The sequence below is a fragment of the Hippichthys cyanospilos genome, chromosome 19 (assembly GCF_059441005.1).
Source record: "Hippichthys cyanospilos isolate Australia breed blue-spotted pipefish chromosome 19, RoL_Hcya_1.0, whole genome shotgun sequence".
Taxonomy (NCBI): Eukaryota; Metazoa; Chordata; class Actinopteri; order Syngnathiformes; family Syngnathidae; genus Hippichthys; species Hippichthys cyanospilos.
In genome coordinates, this window is record NC_142387.1 from 8,390,161 (window position 1) to 8,411,883 (window position 21,723).

Below are 21,723 nucleotides of genomic sequence, written 5' to 3' on the forward strand. Positions count from 1 at the left end.
TCCAACGTTGCATTGCCACCACATTAGTGTCAGCGTGATGCTTAAAGGTGTGAGTCTTCATGTCAACAGCGTAGATGGGATGAAGTGAGTGTAGGACAACAGAAAGTCAATATCCACGTTGAGTACAAAATGAACATGGTGCTCCATCCTATGTGTCCACTCAGTCACATTGCTTTTCTGATCTGCTCTTCAATTGAATCTCCAAAGATGGAAGACATTTGTGTAATTATTAACGTTTGTGTGTGTTTATCTGTGAGAACATAACAATTCGAAATTATACGGATCAAGACTTGTAAAAGCAAAAAAAGCTGTAATTTTCAGGTGTGGCGATATAAGATAGCCTTAAGATGAGTTAGTGTGATGTGCATCTCTTCAAATGCGATTAAACAAGGCTGTTTATGTGAAGTGGGAATATCTAGGAAGAAACGGGGAAAATTCAGGTCTTAATATTTTATGCAAATGATGCCGTTTATAATGTGAGCTGAGCGAATCGCTTTTAGGTCGTTCGTCTTTACGTAGATGCTTCTCTGATAATGGGATGCAAGAGTATTTTTATAAAAACGTGATTTATCAGCACAGCAGTTTCTAATGATATAGAATTAATCTGGAAAGCTGTTAGCATCTTCTTTGTGTTTGTTGATCAAATGTGTGAACTACAGTAGTTGTTACAAATAGCATGCCTTTAACTTTATATAATTTTGTTTGAAAATACTTCAAGGAAAAGCAAAACTTTACCTTGTATGTGATTTCTGTGAATATACTCACTGATTATTTACAGCAAAAACATTTCCTATAGCTGATATTGTTTTACTGACTAATGTAATAGTAATTATAATTGTTTTTTCTAGTGTCTTTGTTTTTTCCAAGCCTTTATACTGATAGACACCTGCTTTCTTATCTGGGTTGACAAAATGTTAATATCATTTTATTGGGTGGTCAGAAAATGGGTTTGGCTATCCATCAACTTATTGTTTGGTGTTAACACACTTCAGGGGTCACTATACTATCCTGTTTTTTTTCTCCCCTTCCCCCACTCAGGGATTTGCTAGCTTGTGGGCCGACAGCCTCAGATGGTTAATTATCTCTTGTCTGAGCCATGATCACATCCCCTGAGGTCCAGCAGCATAACTTGAACATCGTCTCGCAACATACCGGGGTGGCCGGCTGCCAGGGATAATAACGATTCTTGCAGCTGCCAATCTGATTGAGCTGTGCCATCAATATTCTTGTCTGAAGAACGACGTCAATTAGGAGACAGGGATCTAAGCATTAAGACGCTGGACAAATATCAGCCGCTGTGTTGGAAATGGCAAGGGATGACGACGGAAGCAATATTTTTAAGCCAGTATAAGGATCTTATGGGAGGTTTGAAAATCGATGAGACGACTAGTCATCTCTATCAAAAAGCTGCTTAGCTAATAAAAATGACTTGAAAACCATGTTTAATTCCAAAATATTTACGTTTATTTTTCACACCCAGGTACATGTAGACAAGGGTCATGAAAACAAGCAGAAGGAAGTGAAAGAAAAAGTGAAAGAAAAAAATGAAAAATTTAGGAAGATGAGGTTTATTCAGTTTTGCTATAAGATAAAGAAGAATAAGAAGAATATCATATAAGAACAAATCTTCATGTAAATATCCTAAAGGATAGCGGTGTATGTCATGGCATAGTGGGAAAAATTGTAGAAGGTGTGGACCCAAATGCAGGTAGGCAGACAGGTGGGTTATGCAAAAAAATAATTTAATATGAAGATGACAAAAAAATTAACAAGTTTGAGGGCTGCATAAAAAAAAAAAAACAGCAATAAACTTATGACCAAAGGACTATACACTCAAGAAATTACAGGAAACACAAGGATGACGAGGAAATGATAGCTAGAAGGCGATGACCCGACAAGAACAGGCAACAGGAACTTAAATAAACTCTAAACCGACGAGACAAACACGGAACACCTGCGCATGAGAAAACAGGAGCAGGGAGCTGATTGGCAGACACAAAGGAAGGCAGGTTAAGAAGGACAGATGGACGCAATCACACTGATGAGACACTGACACAAGGGTAACAAAAACAGCAACAACCAAACAAAACACCATTAGTGGAAAAAATGAATAATTAAAAAAAAAATAAAAAAACAAAAGCCCAAAACAGAAAAAAAAACAGAAAACCCTGAGAACAGCCCACAAAAAAACAAACAGAACATAACAAACGGAGGTCTCGGTGCTTTGAAATAGTAACTGTTAGCTATAAAAAAATAAATCAATAAATAAAAAATGTCTGTATTGTCTTAATTTAATTTAATTGTTGTTGTAAGAGTCATTTCAATAAAAATAAGGACCATGTGGGCTCTCAACATCTTGACCTCATGAGCAGGCCTGCTTTAACATGAGCAGTACGAAACTATAGATTGAAATCTTCTTCCAAACAAGATGACTGAGTCGGAGAGGTTTTCATTTTCATCACTAACCAGCATTGTCTGGCGGCAGATTCCGATAACGCAGCTGGGCCAGAAGCACTAAAAGCGTTAAAGAAATTCACTACAATGTTTTCCAGAAATCCTGCATTTTTTTTTCTCTTATGAATTTTATTATCAAAACACTCCATCCACCTGCTCCGGGTTCGGCCCTTTTGTCAAATTTTAGAACCCTTTGCGGACCTCAAGTCGAAAGGTTCGTCCACCTCTGGTCCAGATGATGGAAGCTGAAGAAGTGTGGAGAAAAATGAAAGACATTTAGAGTATTTTATAGTGTCACTATTAAAATATGCATAGATTGGTGCCTTAATTTTCAGACGGCAAAAGGAAACATCTTTAATCTTTTGTGGTCCATGAAATCTCTGCTCAGACTTCCGGCGCTTGGTTTTTGGAAGCGGAAAACAGCTCAGCCCCCCAGCGTTGGGTTTTGGGAAGTGACGCTATTCCTTTCGCAAGTAAGTTAGAAATAGCTACAACTTGAATTGATGACACAGAGTCAGTGCCTATCTTAATCATGCTGAACAGCGGGATATGCCTCGGAGCCCCGCTATGTTAATGACAGCAACAGTGGGAACAAGGAATGGAACAGAAGGGGCTGGCTGAGAACCCCGGGCCCTAAACCACGGGCCGGGGTTATTATTTGCAATTACCCTGATTACTGAGCCCTTCATTTGAAAGACTAAGGTGAAACTCATTTGTTCCTGGGTATTTTTACCAATCACAACATTGGATTTGGATTTAAGCTATTTAGAAAGATTACTTTCCAGAAAGTACTTTTACTGCACTGAACGGGCATGAATTTCTAGTGCTCTTATTTTACTATTTTTAGTGAACCACAGTCAAGGTTTTTTACATTTAGAAGAAGCACTTCCCTAGTTCTGCCACCCGTGAAAGTCATATACACAAATAGTTATTGCTAATACCTCATGCTTGGTCAGACAAATATTGCTGCCTGGGAACACTACATTGAGTGATCAATCATATCTCCTCTTAAGTGCTGAACAAATTGTCCAAACTAGGCAAGCGGCTGTTCCCTGGGCGCGGGAATGAAAATGCATGCAAGCTAGCAAATTATTTGTACTTCATTCATATTCCAACACACTAACATTGTTGGTGGCCATCCAAGCCACACATTAAATGATCTTGGAAAGTGGCGTTTTTAAAGATGTAGACGCAAGTTTTAAAAAGGTGACTATATATCAGTTGTTTTAATCATTGTTTTTTTAAATAACATATATAATGTGAGATTCTGATTAACTCGTTCAGTTCCAGGTATTTTCAACCCATGTTTACTTTAATATTTGGGGGGGGGGGGGGACTGTTGAAATAATTACTGGAGGCCTTTCTAGAGGCACAGGGTATACAAAAGAGACATCAGTCCACAATAGTAGACAATGGGAGGCATTTTTTTCTTCAATAAAGGGTGCGGCATCTATTAAAGAAAATTGTTTGTATTGGTCCTCACAAATGTATGATTTTCATTATTCGAGGAATTTTTATTCAAGATTATTCAAGTTTTATTGTAATATGCATAATAACACCACACAATGAAATTCTTATTTACTTCACCTCACCGCGCAGACTACATTCCATAATCGAGCAAATAATAAGGTAGGCAAGAAAATAACGACAAAAAAATAATAATAGTAACAGAGCAATCCAGGACAGTAATAACGAACCACTAATAAATAAATACTTACATTCTGAGCATATTATGGAGTAGATTGAGTGAAAGAAACTTAATACATATGAGGAAAATCGAGCAAAATATTATGTAGTGCAAAATATTATATATTTAGCAGCATTTGTGCACTGTGCATGGTGTGTTAGGTGCATGTGTGCGTGCGGTAAAGTGACAGGTGATGAGGCAGATTAGTGCGTGAGGGATTCGCTCAGAAGCTATTTGGCCCTCTGGCTCCTGTAGCATCTGCCTGATGGCAGCAGTTCAAACAGATTGTGTTGTGGGTGAGGATTGTCCCTGATGAGGTTGCTTGTCCTGGTACTGAAAGAGTATATTATTCCTCATTTTTGTTGATAAATGATTCTATTGGAGGGAGATGTTTATTTTTTCATGTTAAAAATGAACAGTGGTGGTCCAGTGGTTGTCCAAAATAGACTGTGGGAGGCATTTATTTTTCTTCAATGAATGATGTGAAATCTATTAAAGGACATTGTTTGTACTGTTCCTCATAAATTATTAGAGGAAATTGTTTTTATTCGTCCTCAAAAATGGAAAGCATACCTATGGCATCCATTACTTGAGGAAATGCAGTATATTAGTCCTCATCTTTGGTGATGAAGGTGTCCATTGGAAGGAGGTCTTTATTTTCTCATGTTAAAGATAGATTGGTGACAAATTTGGATGTGGCATTAATTAGAGGTTCTCATTGAAAATTGATAAGCGAGTTGTTTATTTGAGAGTGGCAATCATTTGTGTTGAATAGATGATATGCATGGAGACTAAATGGAACATTTAGTCTATTATTTGAGAAAACAGGGTGCAGAGACATTTATTTTACTGAAGGGACTGACACACCAGTCCACTAACCGGAGTTTATTAACTCAATCATTTGCATTTACTTTAGTTCAATATTTTGAAGAAAATAAAACTTGGTGAAGACGAATAAATGAATCTTGTGAATTGAATTGGATCCGTCTGAATACATTTTTTTTTTAATCCATCACAAGGGGTGGACATTATTTCGCTTCCTTTTGACTGAAAGACATCACAGTCGCTCAAATAACAACCAGTCATGGCTAAGCTTTCGAATGTTACATTACTTAACAGAAAACAAGTGATTGGTTGGTTTCTGAGAAACATTGACGTCATTTTCTTTCCACTTTGTGTTGACTCCCCCTTTAAACACAGTCTGCTCATCACTACTTTTTTTTTCTCATAGATCCACCATGGCAGAAAGCATATGAAAAGGCTCTTTCAATATAAATACCAGCCTCGCTATAATGATACGACCTGGTCATGAACCTCTCGGTATCTTTGGCCCACAGATGACAAAATGTTTGAAATCTCACAGCAGGATTTCCTCTGTTCCTTATGAGACGAGCATAACAGGCAGTGACAATTCCGAACCTCACCTTTTATCTCTCCATTTTAAAATTCATCAAGTGTAGCTGAATGATTACTTTACAAATGCTGCCTTCAACCTCCTGCCGCCTTATTACCATGAAACTGCATTGAGCCGCTGCCTTCTCTTTTGTGCCACTATAATTAAATTCTTAATTTTTGGTTCATGAGAAATAGTGATATGACAGCCCGGACCTGATATCACAAGATGTGCATTGTTGTGGGAGGATGAGGTGAGGGGTACTAGTGCAAAACAATAATGGCGAGGAGGCCCAGTTAGCATATATTGGACAGGTGCTAAATGAAAGGAGACTTACGCAAGGTCACTTAGTCACAGGTGAGGCCAACATATGCAGCTGCTATGTGATAGATATGCAAACCTTATTCATTTATACTTTAATAATGCTTGTGATGTGTTCTTTACATCTAATATTCTGGCTATCAAAAATGCCCGTCCTGTTTGTGTGGTGGGGTTTGTTGTTTTTTCTGGTTTTGTTCATGTTTCTACCCCCCCCCCAAAAAAACAAAAAAAAAAAAAACAAATAAAAAATCAGGTTCCCCTACCTTAAATGCATGTCCAGCTGTTTTGCTCCCAATTTAGTGTGAGTGTATTTAAGTCACAGTTTAGTTCAGTATAGTTGTAGGGTTATTATTTTAATGTCATACTGTTAGAGTGTCATGCTGTCATTGTTTTCGTCCGTCTGGGTTCCTGCTCCAAGTACCCTTTGTCCACTAGTCAGCATATTCCCTTGTCTTTCTGTTGTTGTCATCTGTGGTTCCCTGTGAGTTTATTTTGGTTTTGGGATTTTGGTCGTTACTTTGTATTTTTTGGATTTTGTTGTCCTCGCCTCTGTTCTTTATTAAATTTTCTTTTTTTTTTTTTTTTGTTTAGCATCAACCTCCTAGACTTCCTGTATTTTCAGGCATCCTTCCTTCCTCCTCTCCACTCACCGTGCCACGTCGTGACAATGGCCTAAATGAAACATATCTGATATGGATGATAAGTTTCACTGTACTGAAAAAAAACAACAACCTTTAAGTGCTACCAGTATTAAAACAGCAATAAAAAAAAGTGTGATCAACAGTTATTATATACGTAATGTATATTATTAGCGCGGTGTTTGCATAGCGGTGTGTTAGCAAGATAGTTCATCATCCTTCAGTCACAAAGAAAATTGCTTCTGAGATGTCCTTTAGTAATTGACGACTTGTATGTTTTATTTTTTATTTCTTTTAAGTCTTAACTTCAATCTCTCTTACAATACCAGAGTTTTTTTTTTTTAAATTGATCATGCAGACAGTACTTTTTTTTTTTAATGATTTCATTGCTGGTTTGGTCAATAACGTCAGAAAAAATGTTAATCGTTTTCCAAAGTAAAAGCATACTTTTGATTCAACTCATTTATAATCAAGTCAGCTTTCATATAAAACCAAAGGGAGGTAAGAATAATTAAAGCAGAAAAAACGAACAATAATTACACATAACTGATTAGTTGATGATTATTCATCGCAAAACATTGGTAAAACTGAATATTTAAAGTATTTAAAGAATTATGTCGTATTAATGGTTGCTTTCTCATCATTCATGTGTTGTTTTAAAAACAGCAATTCTTACAGAATGGTTAATTTCTGCTTTTATGACACTATTCATGTTAAAAATGACAAAAAAAAAAAAAAACTTCAGCAAGGTTTCATACTTTAATACACACTAAATGTGTTAAAATGTTTCCTGCAATATTATGTAGACTTTAACCTTGGCTATTTTACCAGGCTGTGCATAACACTTTGCTAAATTGCTTCTCCATTGTTCAACAGTTCATTTCCCCTGTCTCTGGTCCAGCATGTATCCTTGGATTTAAACTGGTGCTACTCAAACAGAACAGCAAGCAGAAACCATCAGTAAATCCCTCATAACCTTGTCAAGGTGAGCTTCAAAGATAACAAGATTTTGTTGCGATAGTCACAACATAGATAAGAAATACACATTTTATAATCAAATATTGATTTTTAACTGTTTTTTATTTTTTTTTCCAGCAAATTGGCTTGCTGGACTGACAAATTTATGTTTTAAAGAGCAGGATATCAGGTGCGGTTTTTGATGGAAGGATCGATATACAAAAATAAAACACAACGCAATAATGTCTTTTCTTTTTTTGATCTCAGTCTACAAATGACATTACTGTGATGTGGCAGACAGCTTTGCAGTGGTTAGTGTACCCACAAAATCAATGTTCAGTTAAAACTGTGAAATGCATATTGATTAAGCAGACATTAGTTTAATGTCAAATAGTGTTTGGTAAAGGTCATGTGGGAGATATGAGCAAATGTTTGATGGCTTTTGATTGATTTTCTATGATCACCTTCATATCTGTCATAATTATTGAATGTCTCTCCAGCTCTGAGAGTTCTTACCTTCAATCTTTAAAAAAAAATAAATAAAGGAATATTTTTGGCATTTTATATAAATGAATAAAAATGGCTCTCTGCTACTGAATCAATACTTCACTCCTGAACCTGTAGGTCAGCACTGCAGTCGACAACACTAACAGACAAATCTAATTATAGTAGTAAGTATTAGTTGCATGAAAATAGTTTTGAAAAAGATTTATTTCAGTTTGTAAGGTCACCTTCCTAGAGGACATAAACACCCAGAAAAAGGTCCTCCCCAAGCGTGGAATTGTGTTAGTGCATTATGAACTTTGCGGCCATAATTCTTTAGCGTACGCTAACAATTAATTCCAGTTGCATACTTTTGCAAACACACTATTATCAGCCTGCAAACGTCACATGAATAAACTCAGAAGTCAGAATGATTGATCGTTACCTGAGACCTGAGCAATGGTGATGTCATTTTCAGTTGACAGCTAGCAGCAATGGTTGCCTCTGAGAAAGATAAAAACAAGATAATTTTGCTGCCTAATTCAAATTCTGCAAATTCAATACCGATTAGAGTGTCATTTTTAGATTTCTAGAGATGCATATAACACTATTGTAAGTAAAATCACTGACTTGACTTCCCCTTTAACTCATTCAACGCCAACCCTAACCCATTCGAGAAAAAAACGAAACAAAAAGACAAACAAAAACAGATAACCTCGTGAATGGGAGTAAAAGTTGTTTTTAAAGACACATTTCATAATCTTGGATTGAGACATTCACTGTCATAATACTGAAGCATCATCAATTATTCTATTCTTTTTGCTGAAATTATTCCTACTTTATGCAAGTGAGCGACTTCCTGTGCGCGATTTACAGTACTGCCTGCCTTTTGATCCCATCACCAATAGGTAAGGTGCCGGTTTGTGGCAAAAAGTGAGCCCTCGTACATCCAATAAAAGCCTTTTTTACACACAGAGGCAGCACTTCACACATTACACTCAGTACAAGGTGCAAGGACATATCATCAAACACAAATATCTCCCAGTACCACGACCTCCACATTTTCTCAGTGCAGTCAAATGTATGGTGTTTATCAGAAGCTAACGCTAATCTGTGTACCCGACAAAACTCAATTCAGCTTTGCTTATCGTTTGGCTTTGACTTGATAGCAGTACCTTCATGCCTCTGGGAGGCCATTTTGAAAATAACTTTTCAACGCAACATGTGTTAGAAAAACGTGGTAATGATAAAGGTGAATATGCAATGCTAGATTATATATATATATATATATATATATATATATATATATATATATATATATTTGTTTTTTAGTTTTTTAGTTTTTTAGTACTCCTTTGTTTAATCTCTATTTGTTTTATACGTTTCACGTTCTGTTTACCATTGGATTTTTTTGAAAGGTCCCCTCACATTGTTTAAAATGGCAATCATAAAGCAGATATGAGCAAAATAAATAAACTTAACCCGAGTCTTCTTCATAAACTGGAAGTGGAATTGCAAAGACATAACATATTCTCTCGACCTTTGATCACATCTAAATGTTTGTGTCTGCACTGGTAACATCTTCTTGACAGCTGTTGGAAAAATATACACTGATGTCCACACACACGCGTTCCCACTTCTTGCCTCCATTGGTAAGATTGATTTACCTTTGTGTCCCAGGCCTATCGTTATCATTGGCCCCTCAGACAGTCCTGCCATGATAGCTCAGGGAAAGTGGGACAGAGGTGGCAGCAGGAACCTGATGGGAAGAGCTTCTTATCACCAATAGAGAGATCAATCATTCTTTTGCAGTGAGAAGAAGGATGGAAGAAGATACAAAAGTCTTTGGTCTATTTCCTGCATCCAAGGTAAGCAGTTTTTCTTACCTTAAGAGAAACTAAAAGTGGCCTGAAGAGGCAAAACAAAATACTCTTTTGTACTAGTTGGGTTGTACAATCCCAATTTTTGATGTTCATACTATCATTAAGAGGAAACAAAATATGAAATTACTTTAGTTACCAAGGACTGTTTTTTTTTTTTTTTTCAGTACAGGACTTTATTTTACCCATGGAAGTAATTGGAGGATTGCTTTTGAGATTTTATTTCTATTTATTACTATAATATATTAATAAAATATTAATATATTAAATGATATATATTATTATATTATTTCTATTTATTTATTCATTTCTAAGGAAAGGCGTCTCAAATGGGAAATTATGCACGGGGTACTTGAAGACGTGTGCATGGAATTTTAACAAGGGCTCTTCAAGTATCAGCAAATCTAGTTTCATGCTTTTTTAAAGCTGTGACAATAACTTCACTCGCAACATCTCGGTTTGGTGAGTGCGGCTTCATTCTATTGTTAATTTTTATTTTTGAGCATAGATTTTTCTCCTGCAGGTTTATGTCTACTTTTTCTTCCTTTTAAGTCAGAACATTAAAAATAAATGTGATTATTTTTTTTTTTTTTTAATCAACTTCAAGCTACTACATTGATTTTCATTTTTGACCATACCTATTGCTGGTTAACTGTGCTGTTGTTGTTAAGTTGTACAAAACAAATAAAACATTGATATTTTGCTTTTATTTATAATCTTTAAATAGAAGAAAGAAACTGAGAAAAAAACAAACCAAAAAAAACATCAATCGCTACTTAACTGATTTCATTCATAGAACAATATACATATTTTCAAATTAAAATGAAATTATTTGGAACATAAACCAGCTGATCGATTAATCATGTTACAGTTGATCATCTGCAAAATGCATGACTTTTATATTGTTAAGTTTTATATGGAGTCAGAAATAAAACAGGTGTTACGCGAGCTACCTTTTGGAATTGCTTAATAAAATAACACATAGCACAGCATTCTGTTTTAAGGTTTTTTTTGTGTTTTGTTTTTCATTCCAAATTGGTACATGTCCAGGAAAAACAAAAAAGGTGAAAAAAGATGCTAAACCACTGCTCTAAGATAACAGTACTTGTACCTAACTTCATTTTTGTCTTACGCTACCCACATCTGATGCTGTGATTGGCTAGCAGACTGTGTCTATTGCTCATGTCTTGTAAACTAATATAATGTTGACAATTTACTTACTGTAGTAAGTAGAAAACAGTATTTGTGGAATGCATCACAGAATGGAATGTGGATACAAGCAGTCTGAGAATTGATCAGCAGCTAAAAAGTCTGGAGGGAGCTCAGGGCGGAATTTGTCTCCTCTCTGTTAAAAGAAGCAGCCAAGGTGGTCATGCTATCTGATTGTCTGGTGTTCTGCGCATGTTCAATGACTAGGGCAGGCTGAGAACATGCTGGAGGGATTATGCAGCTCATAGGGCCTGAGAATGCCTCAGGCTTTCCTTGGAGAGCTCCAGTGCTATATGAGGGGAGAGGATATCTGCTTTATCTTCATCTTTTTGCCTTCTGGACCTGTTTTTTGATGACCTGCCCGCAAAACGCCTAGATCGAGGTTTAAAAGGAAATGTTAAAAACTGTGGATCCATTTAATCTTTCTTGTTATGCGAAAGTGGTGTGGTTGAACGTGATGTTAAATATCCCATGCATTACTTCCTGTTACATGTACTGTGCATATAGAATATCATGTACAATGCAAATTAGCCACACACATCATATAATGCTCGCCCATACTAGTGGTTTTCAAACTTTTTGGAATAATGTACGTATTTTTGTTAGCCAAGTGCCCTAGATTGGTGCAAAAAAAATTGAGAGTGCCTGATTTTTAAACCTTGTGGCATTATGTTACAAATTAATGAAATTCCCTTGATTTTTTTTTTCTTTTTATCATAAAAGAATCAATGGGAAAAAAACAATAGGAAGCTGAAATTTCTAGCAGGTGATTAAAACATACCATTTCCAAATGCAACGATTCTGACATTGTTATGTGATTGCAGCTGGACGTTCGAGATTTTGGGGACAAATATAGTCATTGTCCAAATTTTGGACCATGTGAAACCATTATAATTACAATTTTTGAAATGCTTTTTTATAGTATTCATTACATTGATTTTCCTGTGGTTTTTGCAACATTCCGGTGAGCAGTGGTCAAAGTATGTCAGCAGACAGTATATTCTTTGTTGGCTTGTGTTTCACCTCAAGACAGTAGGTGGCGGTAGAAACCAGTTTATGGCTATGTCCTAAAGTGTCATAATTGCATCACAGACTACAAAGAGAGACCAGACCATTTTTTAGTTTTTTGTGGGTGTAAATAAACTTAACCTACATATGTATGGCTACAACTGATGCCATTGAACAATTTGAGTGGTTGAGAGAAAGAAAAAATCATAAATAACATTCATTATTACGCCTTTAAAAACATTTACAAAATCAGAAAAAGATGCAACGTGTATAGTTTGCAAAGTGTGAGCTACATTTGCAGAAATGGTAATGTGTATCCCTGTCCATATAAAACTTATCAAAATTAGGGCATTCATTGTTTTGCAAATGAGTCACAGTAACAGACTTCAGTAATTTTATTTCATTTTCCAGTTTATTTGCTCTTAATTTGAAAAAGACCTGTACCATTCTTGTCACGGAGGTAAAACAATACTTATAGGAATCCTGTTCAAATCTCATGGAGCTCATGTATTTTTCATGTATAATTCCTTCTGTGAATGTAAAAGTCAAGGAAACAAATTTCAGGAGAGCTCATGAAGGCAACATGTACAACCAACATCATCATTTCAGCTAACCTACTTTGCTCTTGCCGATTTCATGTGAAATAGGATCATGGTATTGTCTATTGCTTCTCGACCGTCTGTGTCATACAGCTGTTTATGTATTCGACAAACATTGCTTTCCTGCAATAGTCGGAGCCAAATGTGGAAGGACACAACACCCGAGGGTGATTTGTTTAACTTTGAAAGGTTCTTTGGTTTCTGTTTGACTTGCTGGGAGCCAAAAAGCAGTGCGGATCATTCAGTGTGTTCTCCCACGTGGGCCGCAGCCAAAGGAGCCCGGGTGATTGGGTACCGTGGAAAAAAAATAATCCCACCAGAGACTATATGACAGCTCTCATTTACACCACACTATTCTTATTAACAAATTAGATGTGTTTTTTCTATCGTGACTCTATTCAACTCTCTCAGGAGTTTGATGTTGCTCCCTTACCGATGGGAAAATAAAAGCGTGATGTATCTCATGAATCACATTACTGAGCCTTGAATTCTCCCAAGTGGAGCTCTTTGTAATGCATTAAGAACAAACTATAAGGGTATTAAAGAGGAAAACAAGAAACCAAGAATGGGTGTCTGGTTTTGAACTAATTAAGAGTTGTCCGGTGTGTTGCCTGCCAGCCCTGCTGGATTTAACATTTCCCTTTGGGGTTATTGCTAAGGACAGAATGGATGCCTTGAGTCCTCATTCATCCCTCCTAATCCCACCAAGCACCTAACCTAAGAGGTACTCGGAAGATCACTTTGGTCTGTAAGGGTTCAAAGCCGTTTCAGAAAAGAAAAAAAAAGGAAAGTTCTAAGGAGACATGGATGATGTAACAGGTTGTGATAGATTTACGTAAAATCCTTGACAGATGTCAAGTAAAGATCCACGTAGGAGGGGTGTGGAAAGGGGGCTCAACGGGGCAATATTTTTCAGTCCATTAAAATAATAATTACTATTATAATCATAATCGTTGTTTGCCTTGCTGAATCCCTAAGTCCTGCTAGTACTTGGCAGAAGTACCGTATTTTCCGCACTATAAGGCGCACCTAAAAGCCTTGATTTTTTTTAAAAAGCTGATGGTGCGCTTTATAATCAGGTGGGCCTTATATATGGATCAATATTGAGATTGGGATTGGTAGATGGGGAATGAAGTGATAAAGTAAGCTTTACCTGTTTCTTTTGTGTGTTTAGAGTTGAACAAGGTTGGTCATATTAACATTGAGCTATTATGCTATCGAGTGTTTGGAGTTATTATTTGCGTTATTATTGTTATTACTTTGAGTATTACTAGATTGTGATTGAAAAAGTTTTAAAATATGTCATTAATTGAGGGTGTGCCTTATAATCCGGGGCGCCTTATATATGGATTTTTTTTTTTAGAATATGTCATTAATTGAGTGTGTGCCTTATAATCCAGTGCGCCTTATAGTGCGGAAAATGTGGTAAGCGTTATTTGAGCTCATGAAACAATGTAATGGAGGATACACAATTCATGTGTGGTACAGTGGATACTGAGCAGAAGGCTTTGGTCCATTATTTGCGCATCCGAGGCCGCAGTGGCCCTCAGCCATCTTTCCAGGCCCTCATTGTAAATGTATTTTGACAAGTCAATTGCTTGCCACTTTACTGGCAACACTTCAATGACATTCTTAGTAATAGCTGCACAAATGTGACATGCAAATCACAGTGACATTTTTGAAAGAGTTCAAGCTGGTGCGGACGCACATTTACAGTAGGAATCTAAATGATCACAGGAGAAAAAGTAATATAGTTTGGAAAATGAAGCCAGAAATTAGTTATGTAGGGGACTTTTTTTTTTAATTATATAGTTTCTTTTACTCGTTTGAGGCTGCTAAGTCCTAGTGTGCCCAGAAGAGGACATCTTGGCCTTTGTAATGATATTTCATGTGTTTGAGTAGGACACAATTCACTTGGCTGTCTTACTCGGTTAAAGTTGACACAACATTAAAAACATTACATTATTTCAAACTGACTGCAATAAAATGCTCAAACATAAATTAATTATGATATAGTTTCTAGTTTGGTTTCGTAAAAATAAATAGGCAAAAATGTTTTAGGCTTTTTTTTCGTAAAAAGCAAATATGTTTGATTCAACACAATCAGTTTGGTCTCATGGAGGATGACAGAAATGAAATGGTTATTATTGAAAAGCGGAAATTGGACAATTTGAAAGGAAAATGTGTGCACACGATTTAGTGAGTATCATTGATACTTGTTGAGTTTGATCATTGACTATTAGTCAAATTGTCGATTAATTGTATCTTTGCACCTCTAAAAAAATATATAAAAGAAATGTTTTATTTGAACTTAAATAAACAAAGGCAAATTTAAATCCAAACAATGACAGAAAAACATTCGTAAAAGGAATGTAACACAATGCAAAGAAGTACATCATGTGCCAAGATTTTTATTAATACTCTTATAGTTTTGTAAAGTTGCACCAATCATGCATAAATAGTGAAAAGCATATTTACATCACTATTTAATGATTATCGGAATAAATAGTAGGAGAAACGCTGAGATGGCATTTAACGTCTAACACTAAATGATGGTACACATTGTTTGAAACTGTTGAATGATGCATATTGGCAATGCATGTCAATGCCAAAGGTGTATTTTGCTAACCCGGCGTGTCCAGATGGAATTTTGGCGTTGCAGTCTTTGTTCTTGTACACCTTTTACCCAGCATCAAAGGCATCTAAAAATATGACTTTCGAGGAGGATTTGGCAAAAAGCTAGATATTAGTCAACATGAAACAAGAGGGTATATCCGGGCAGCATCATCATGTGAGCTGCTGCACCTTGGACTCAGAATGTGTCATTACGACATGATGATAGCATAGTTTTGTTGGCCCTAAAAATATGTTGGACTCACCTGAAATTTCAGTAATACATTTTGTTTGCTTTGAAACTACCTTCTGCGCCGGCATATTGTCAGTCATTTTACAAGGCTCTAAACAAGTTCCAGTAAAAGAAAACGTTGTTAAATTTACAGTTTGTTGTATTCATGTACCGTACTTTTTTGACTAAGTGTTTTTTTTGTTTTTGTTTTTTTGTAAATTTCAATCCCAATAGCGAGGGATTAATTTATAATAGCATAAATAGATACATTTTTATATCTGTGAAATAGCTCTTATAGATGGGACATATGGCTTAGCACCAATATAAAAAAAAATGAAATGAATGTTTGTTTTCTTTAGTTTGTTGAGCCAGAAGTGCAACGAGACATACGGGAGAATGTACTGCATGTCAAGCCAGTGTATTATAGTAAAACAGCCAAATATTGAGAGAAAGCTCACTAATAGTCATTTGGCTGTGGCATGCTTTTATTTTGAAAATCTTTGGAAGCATGGTTGCATCAATGGTCTACTTGTTCATCGTACATGAGCAGCCCTCTTTGTAAACAAGTGTTTTTTATTCAACAGACATTTATTTGTATTTATTTTTATCTAACTACTTGTTAAGAGTCGACGTATACTTGAGATTTTGTGAAATTCACCCAAATTGTAGTTAAATTAGATGGCCTACTTATTTATCAATTTACTTAAACTTACACTACAGTACATTTTGGAATGTAAATAAATTAACAAAAGAACACTACAATATGGGATATAATGCTTCTTTCATTCTGACCAGACATAGCAGACTGTGGCCAGTTTTTGGGTTTGAAATTTTAATGTTTCATGTAAGGCAAAGTCTACTCCTTATCATCTAAAGCAATTGCTTAATGAAAATGTGTACTTTATGTTATGTAGTTTGTTTTTTTTTTTAGATGAAATGATTCAATTTGCAAGAGACGGAGGGTTTAGCAAAATGTGAAAATTATTTCATAGTATTAATTGAACCTTTTGGTATAAACAGCAATGGTGAGTGTAAACGTGTAATGATCATAAATGGAATTATTCCCTGATTTAATTATTGATATGTGACGAAGCAAAAAACAATGTCAGAAAGCAACTTGTTCATTCGTCTATGCTTCTTGTCATTCAAATTATTCCTTTTCATGAAAATATTTCTGCTTTTTCTTTTTTCAGAAAGTCTAAGATTTGAGAAACAGACCCTTAACAAAACTCACATTGATTAAAATCAGCATTTTGGAGACTAATTATATGAACTTGAAAATTTCATTTGTGGTGCAAAATAGTACAAATAATATTGCTGATATCTAAATGACTTTTACATTTCTTTTGCCATTGACAGTTATAGACGTCAAAGATTATTCTGCTGTGCTGGCAGCGAATGAGTTAATCATGTAGTTTTTTTTGTGTGTATGTGTGTGTATTGAGGCATATAACCTCTTAGTCCTGAAGCTTACTTACCTTACTTGGGATGGAGACATACGAAGTCAATTCTGCAAAAGAGAAACCGGATTTATCGTCGTGAATCTCAGAGGTTTTCCTTCTCCAAACTCTTGGACCTCCAGCCTTGATCTCAGAGGAAAAGGTTGTCTTCAGAGGGCGCTGTCTGGTTAGTGAGAACAGAGAAGAGTCTCATTAAATGAGATCTTTCTCTCGAGTAAGCTGAACATTTTCAGCCCCACTATCCCTTTGAACTTGATTTTGGGCCTGGAACACTGTGTACATGGATTGTACTGATAATGAGTGAGAAAAGTCAGAAAGTTCAAATTGGGGAACACAGAAGAGATGTCAATTGAATTTGATCATGGAATTGCTTGCTTTGAAGAAAAATGACCCAATCACCTTTTTCGGTCGTGAGTAAAATGTGCGGACCAGCCAGGTAATCAAAATGTACAAAATAACATCCTAAAAGGATCAAATGATTTGAGGGCAGTTTGAATGTGAACAAATGAAAAAAATTGATTTGTACCAGACGTTTTCCATGCCTCTTAACTTTTATATCAGGTTTTTACGACTGTTATTGCTGTGCCTGCTGCCTACGCAAGCTCACGTTGTGCAATAACCCATATTTACTTTTTTCTCGGTTTTCTTTTTGTTGAAAGCTTCAGGGTGCTCTTTTTCTTCCCTCCCTCTCAAAAGAATCAAGACAAGCTCAGACTTACCTGCACTGTTTATACAAGGACTCGCGCAAGCTGCATCCCAGAGGGACTGTGGATAAAAAAAAAAAAAAAAAAAGTTTCATTGCTTTTCAGAGATCAAGACCACAACATGCAGTCTTCCATAAGGAGATCATACACACTAGCAAACGTACACAGAGCTCTAGGATAAAACCGCAATGTCAAAAACACTTAAAACAACCAACAGCAATCTGTGCAGAAAACAAGCTCGCAACTGATGATTATCAAGATGAAAGTTCTAGCCTGAAATTGTTTGAAATGCAAAAGATGCACAGGGGAAAGCAATGAAAATGATTCAAAATAGAAATGTGCTTTTAGATCAGAGGTAGAAAAATAAGCATTTCCTCGCTATGTTAACCCAACCTGCTTGGCTTAAATGTCTAACAAGGACCAAACTAGCTTGCGCAGCTTTGCACTTTGATTAAAGCTAAGTGAGCGCACGGTGTAATCCTGGAATCCATTTTGGTCTCGCTGGGATTTAAGTGAGAATGATTTCCTCTCAGCGGTGAGGCGCTCTCATTCGCTGTTTGAGAAAACATTTCAATGTCTAGTCCAGTCATTCCTTGTTTGTTTACTTCTTTTTTTTTCTCTTTTTGCAACATACTCATCTAGAGCATTGCTTCTCAAATAGGAGTACTAGTACCACTCGGGGTACTTGAAGGATCTTCAGGGGCTACTAAAGATTTTAAATAAAACAACCAAACAAACATGAAAAATGCTTTAAAAATAATTATTAGATTAATTAATTGTTTCAGGAAAATATAAGTTTAAAAAAAATTATATTCAGTAGGTTGTTCAATTTCTTTTTTGAAAAAAGACAGATTCTCCCCCATAATAGAATGATTCCACCCAACTTGTCATGTGCCACCTCTCGTTACCTGTCAAGTTTAAGATTTATTTTTGAGAACACATGTGATCCCAAAAGAGGACAATTTAAATTGAATATTTTTGTGTGGACAAATATTTATAACGCTGAATGTATAAACGTATAAAGTTGATTCATTTTGGTGAAGAGATCTCTACGGAAATCCCAAAACAGGACGCTTAATGTTGAATATTTTTCAGTGGACAAATATTTATTGATATATATTTATTTTTTAGAAGGGGTCTGACACTTTATGTTGCTTATTGTTTGTGGACAAATATTTTTTAATAATTAAGTTAATGATTTAATTTTGTGAACAGATCTCTATTGCATCCCCAAAACAGGATGCTTTATGTTTAATATTTTTCTGTGGACAAATATTTATCCTTAATTATATTTTTTATAATGGGTCTGACACTGTATATTGATGATTTTTTTGTGGAAAAATATTCATTGGGCATTAATGTAATTATTTTTGACAGCAGATTTCTTTTATGATCCAAAAAAGGATCTTATATGATCCAAAAGAGGACACTTTAGGTTTATTTTTATTAATTTATTTTTTTTTGTGGACCAATATAAATGAAGTTTAAAGGGTCTAAAGTTGAATAAATCATACAATGATGACATGTTTTAATTTTTTTCCTTTTTTTTTTAAATTCAAAGTGCTTTGATTTATTTAAGGAGTACTTGGCTGAAAAGATATTTCACATTACGTACATCACTGAAAAAAGGTTGACAACCAATATCAATATCTCATGGCGGTGTATTTATAAATGATGCAACCGGTTTCTGTTTACAAGTGGGAAAGTTTTAAATGTTTACAAGGAATAAATAAACTTGACTTCTTGTTTTGACTGCAACCATTTAGCAATGTGAACGAGCGGTGATTAATTGGAACACGTTGAACTAGCAAGTAAGAAAACATTCTGCTGACATATTTAACGGCATGAGCAGCTCATGATCCGTCATGTCTGTCAAACCCAGACTTGAACCAGCGTCTCGGTTCGGCTGCGCAAAGGCGGGTCAACAGTGTGAGGTTTGCTTCGGTGAACACTCGACGGGTGGGAGTTAATTTGTTGTACTTGAGTGTGCATTTCTTTGTTGTCCAAGCGTATACCCTACAACAAGAAAATAAAGTAACACCAATTTAAGTGGTTTACAAACAGTGGTTAAAAAGTGAGATATAGATTTTTTTTATGATTTAAATAAGAATTTTCATCTTTTTTTTCCCAAGTTTCAGGCCATTTTGATGTTCTTGTTTATTATTTTAGAATGAGCTATAACCTGTATAAATTCTGTAAAAAAGAATTAACAGTATTTGAAAGTTGATTTATATTGTTTTATTTATTTTATTAATGTTTAAAAAAGATAGAGGTTTAAGTATACTTATACAACTTTTACAGATAATTGTATTTATAGTCAGCTCAGAGTGGGAGGGGGCGTGAAAAATTTTATCTTTCCTAAGGGGGCTTGGCAAAATAAAATTTAGAAGCACTGGGCTACAAGAACAATACTAAAGTCTTACATAAAGTAATTATCAAAGGTAAAACTCATCATGGTACTTAAATATCTAAAGCAATTGATAACTATAGTACTTAGGTATCTAAAATAATGGAATACTTCATTTACCGTAAGCAATTTGATTACTTTAATTACTCTAACTTTAGTTACCAGTTTACTTTAGTTAATTTAGTTACCTAAAGTAATATCTTACAGTGTACTTAATTACCTTAAACCTAAGTACCTTTGTAACTCATTAAATTACTTTAGTATGTGAGTATATTATACTGTATTTAGTTCAAGTGTTAGGCTAAAGTAGCAATGCTAAAATAATTACCTAAAGTAATTATTGAATATAAATAATCATCTTAGTACTTAAACATCTAAAGCAATTGCTAACTTTATTTATTACTTTATTTATTAGTTCATCCTATTTACTTTTACTTTAGTTACTAGTTCACATTATTCAACTTAGTTGTCTAAAGTAATCAATTACTTTAGTAGTGAATGAGCTTAAACTTAAGTAGCTTAATACATTACAGTGATAAATAAAGTATCTATCTATCTATCTCTATCTATCTATATTTGTCAATATATTTGGGAAACATTTTTTCATAACTGTAGACTTATATTGACTTGCAAAATTCTGCGTAAATAATTGAACTGTGGTGATGAATACATTGGCTTTAAAGCTCTGCTAAAATATCATTTCTCTGAAAGTAATATTAGCCCCCGAGAAAGATTAATGTGAAGGTTTGTCACATGATTTTCCAAAGAAATCTCATCTCAGGAGAGTCGTAAATCTTACTAGCAGGGGAGAAGTACAATGAGTTCATCGTATAAGTCTTCGAGGTAGACGTTTAAAGTTCAGCTGTCCGTTATCCATAGAAGCTACATGTAAACCAAGTGCATATCCCTTCGTGAAATTCGAATGGGTCCAGTGTATAATCCTGCTTGATAGTCTTCCAAGCTACTTTGAGGATAAGCTTCCTGGGTTGCTGTAAGTTAGACTTCCATGCTGTCACTTGTACATATAGCTTAGAACTTCTTCAACATTTTGAGTGGTTGCGAGATTATAGCATTAAGCGTTGAAAAATTCCTTCTGCGAGAATAAGGAGAACCAAGACAGGCAAAGAGTGCACTTTTTCTTCTTGATAAATATAGATTGCACTACGGGCATCAGTATATTGCTTTACACCATCCAAAACACAGCCACAATCAATTTCACAATTAGCTCGCTCAGTGTTTTAATTAAAAAAAAACGAGTCGCCTTTGAAGAAATCAATTCCAACTAAAGAGGCAAAACAAAATTCCCTTGACAGCTAACCGTCCCTCGGTTCTGTCAATTCAAAGACATGCTGCTGTTGGGTTTTTATTTTTGTGTCTCTGCAGTGTTTTTTTAATTTGATGACAAGCAAACATGTATATTTGATGAGGGAAGCGTGATAACGGTAACAGTCTGCTTTACATGTTGCAATTAAGTTTTTCAAATGAGATAGATATTGGCCATTTATCTGATGCGTGTTATTTAGTCTGGATTGTCCCTGACAGCTGTGTGCTAATGTGTTTTTGTTGTAACCAGATCAACAAACAACTTTGTACACTTCCCCCAGTCAGTATTAGATTAGTCATTTCACGAAAATGTTTAGTTTAATGAAAAGAAGCAGACTTTGAGTCCTCTCGGTTT

General features: G+C 35.3%; 2 long non-coding RNA genes across 2 annotated transcripts; both read right to left on the minus strand.

Moving 5' to 3' along the window:
• Positions 1-1,441: 1,441 nt before the first annotated feature.
• LOC148407789 (uncharacterized) lies at positions 1,442-8,506 on the minus strand. The gene is made up of 2 exons (XR_015863694.1): positions 8,379-8,506; positions 1,442-2,699 (listed from the first exon to the last, which is right to left on the minus strand). It is a non-coding gene; the product is annotated as an uncharacterized LOC148407789 (long non-coding RNA).
• Positions 8,507-9,635: 1,129 nt separating this feature from the next.
• On the minus strand, positions 9,636-20,972 carry LOC148407790 (uncharacterized). Its single transcript, XR_015863698.1, has 4 exons — positions 20,845-20,972; positions 17,654-17,699; positions 16,953-17,097; positions 9,636-9,692 (listed from the first exon to the last, which is right to left on the minus strand). It is a non-coding gene; the product is annotated as an uncharacterized LOC148407790 (long non-coding RNA).
• Positions 20,973-21,723: the final 751 nt, after the last annotated feature.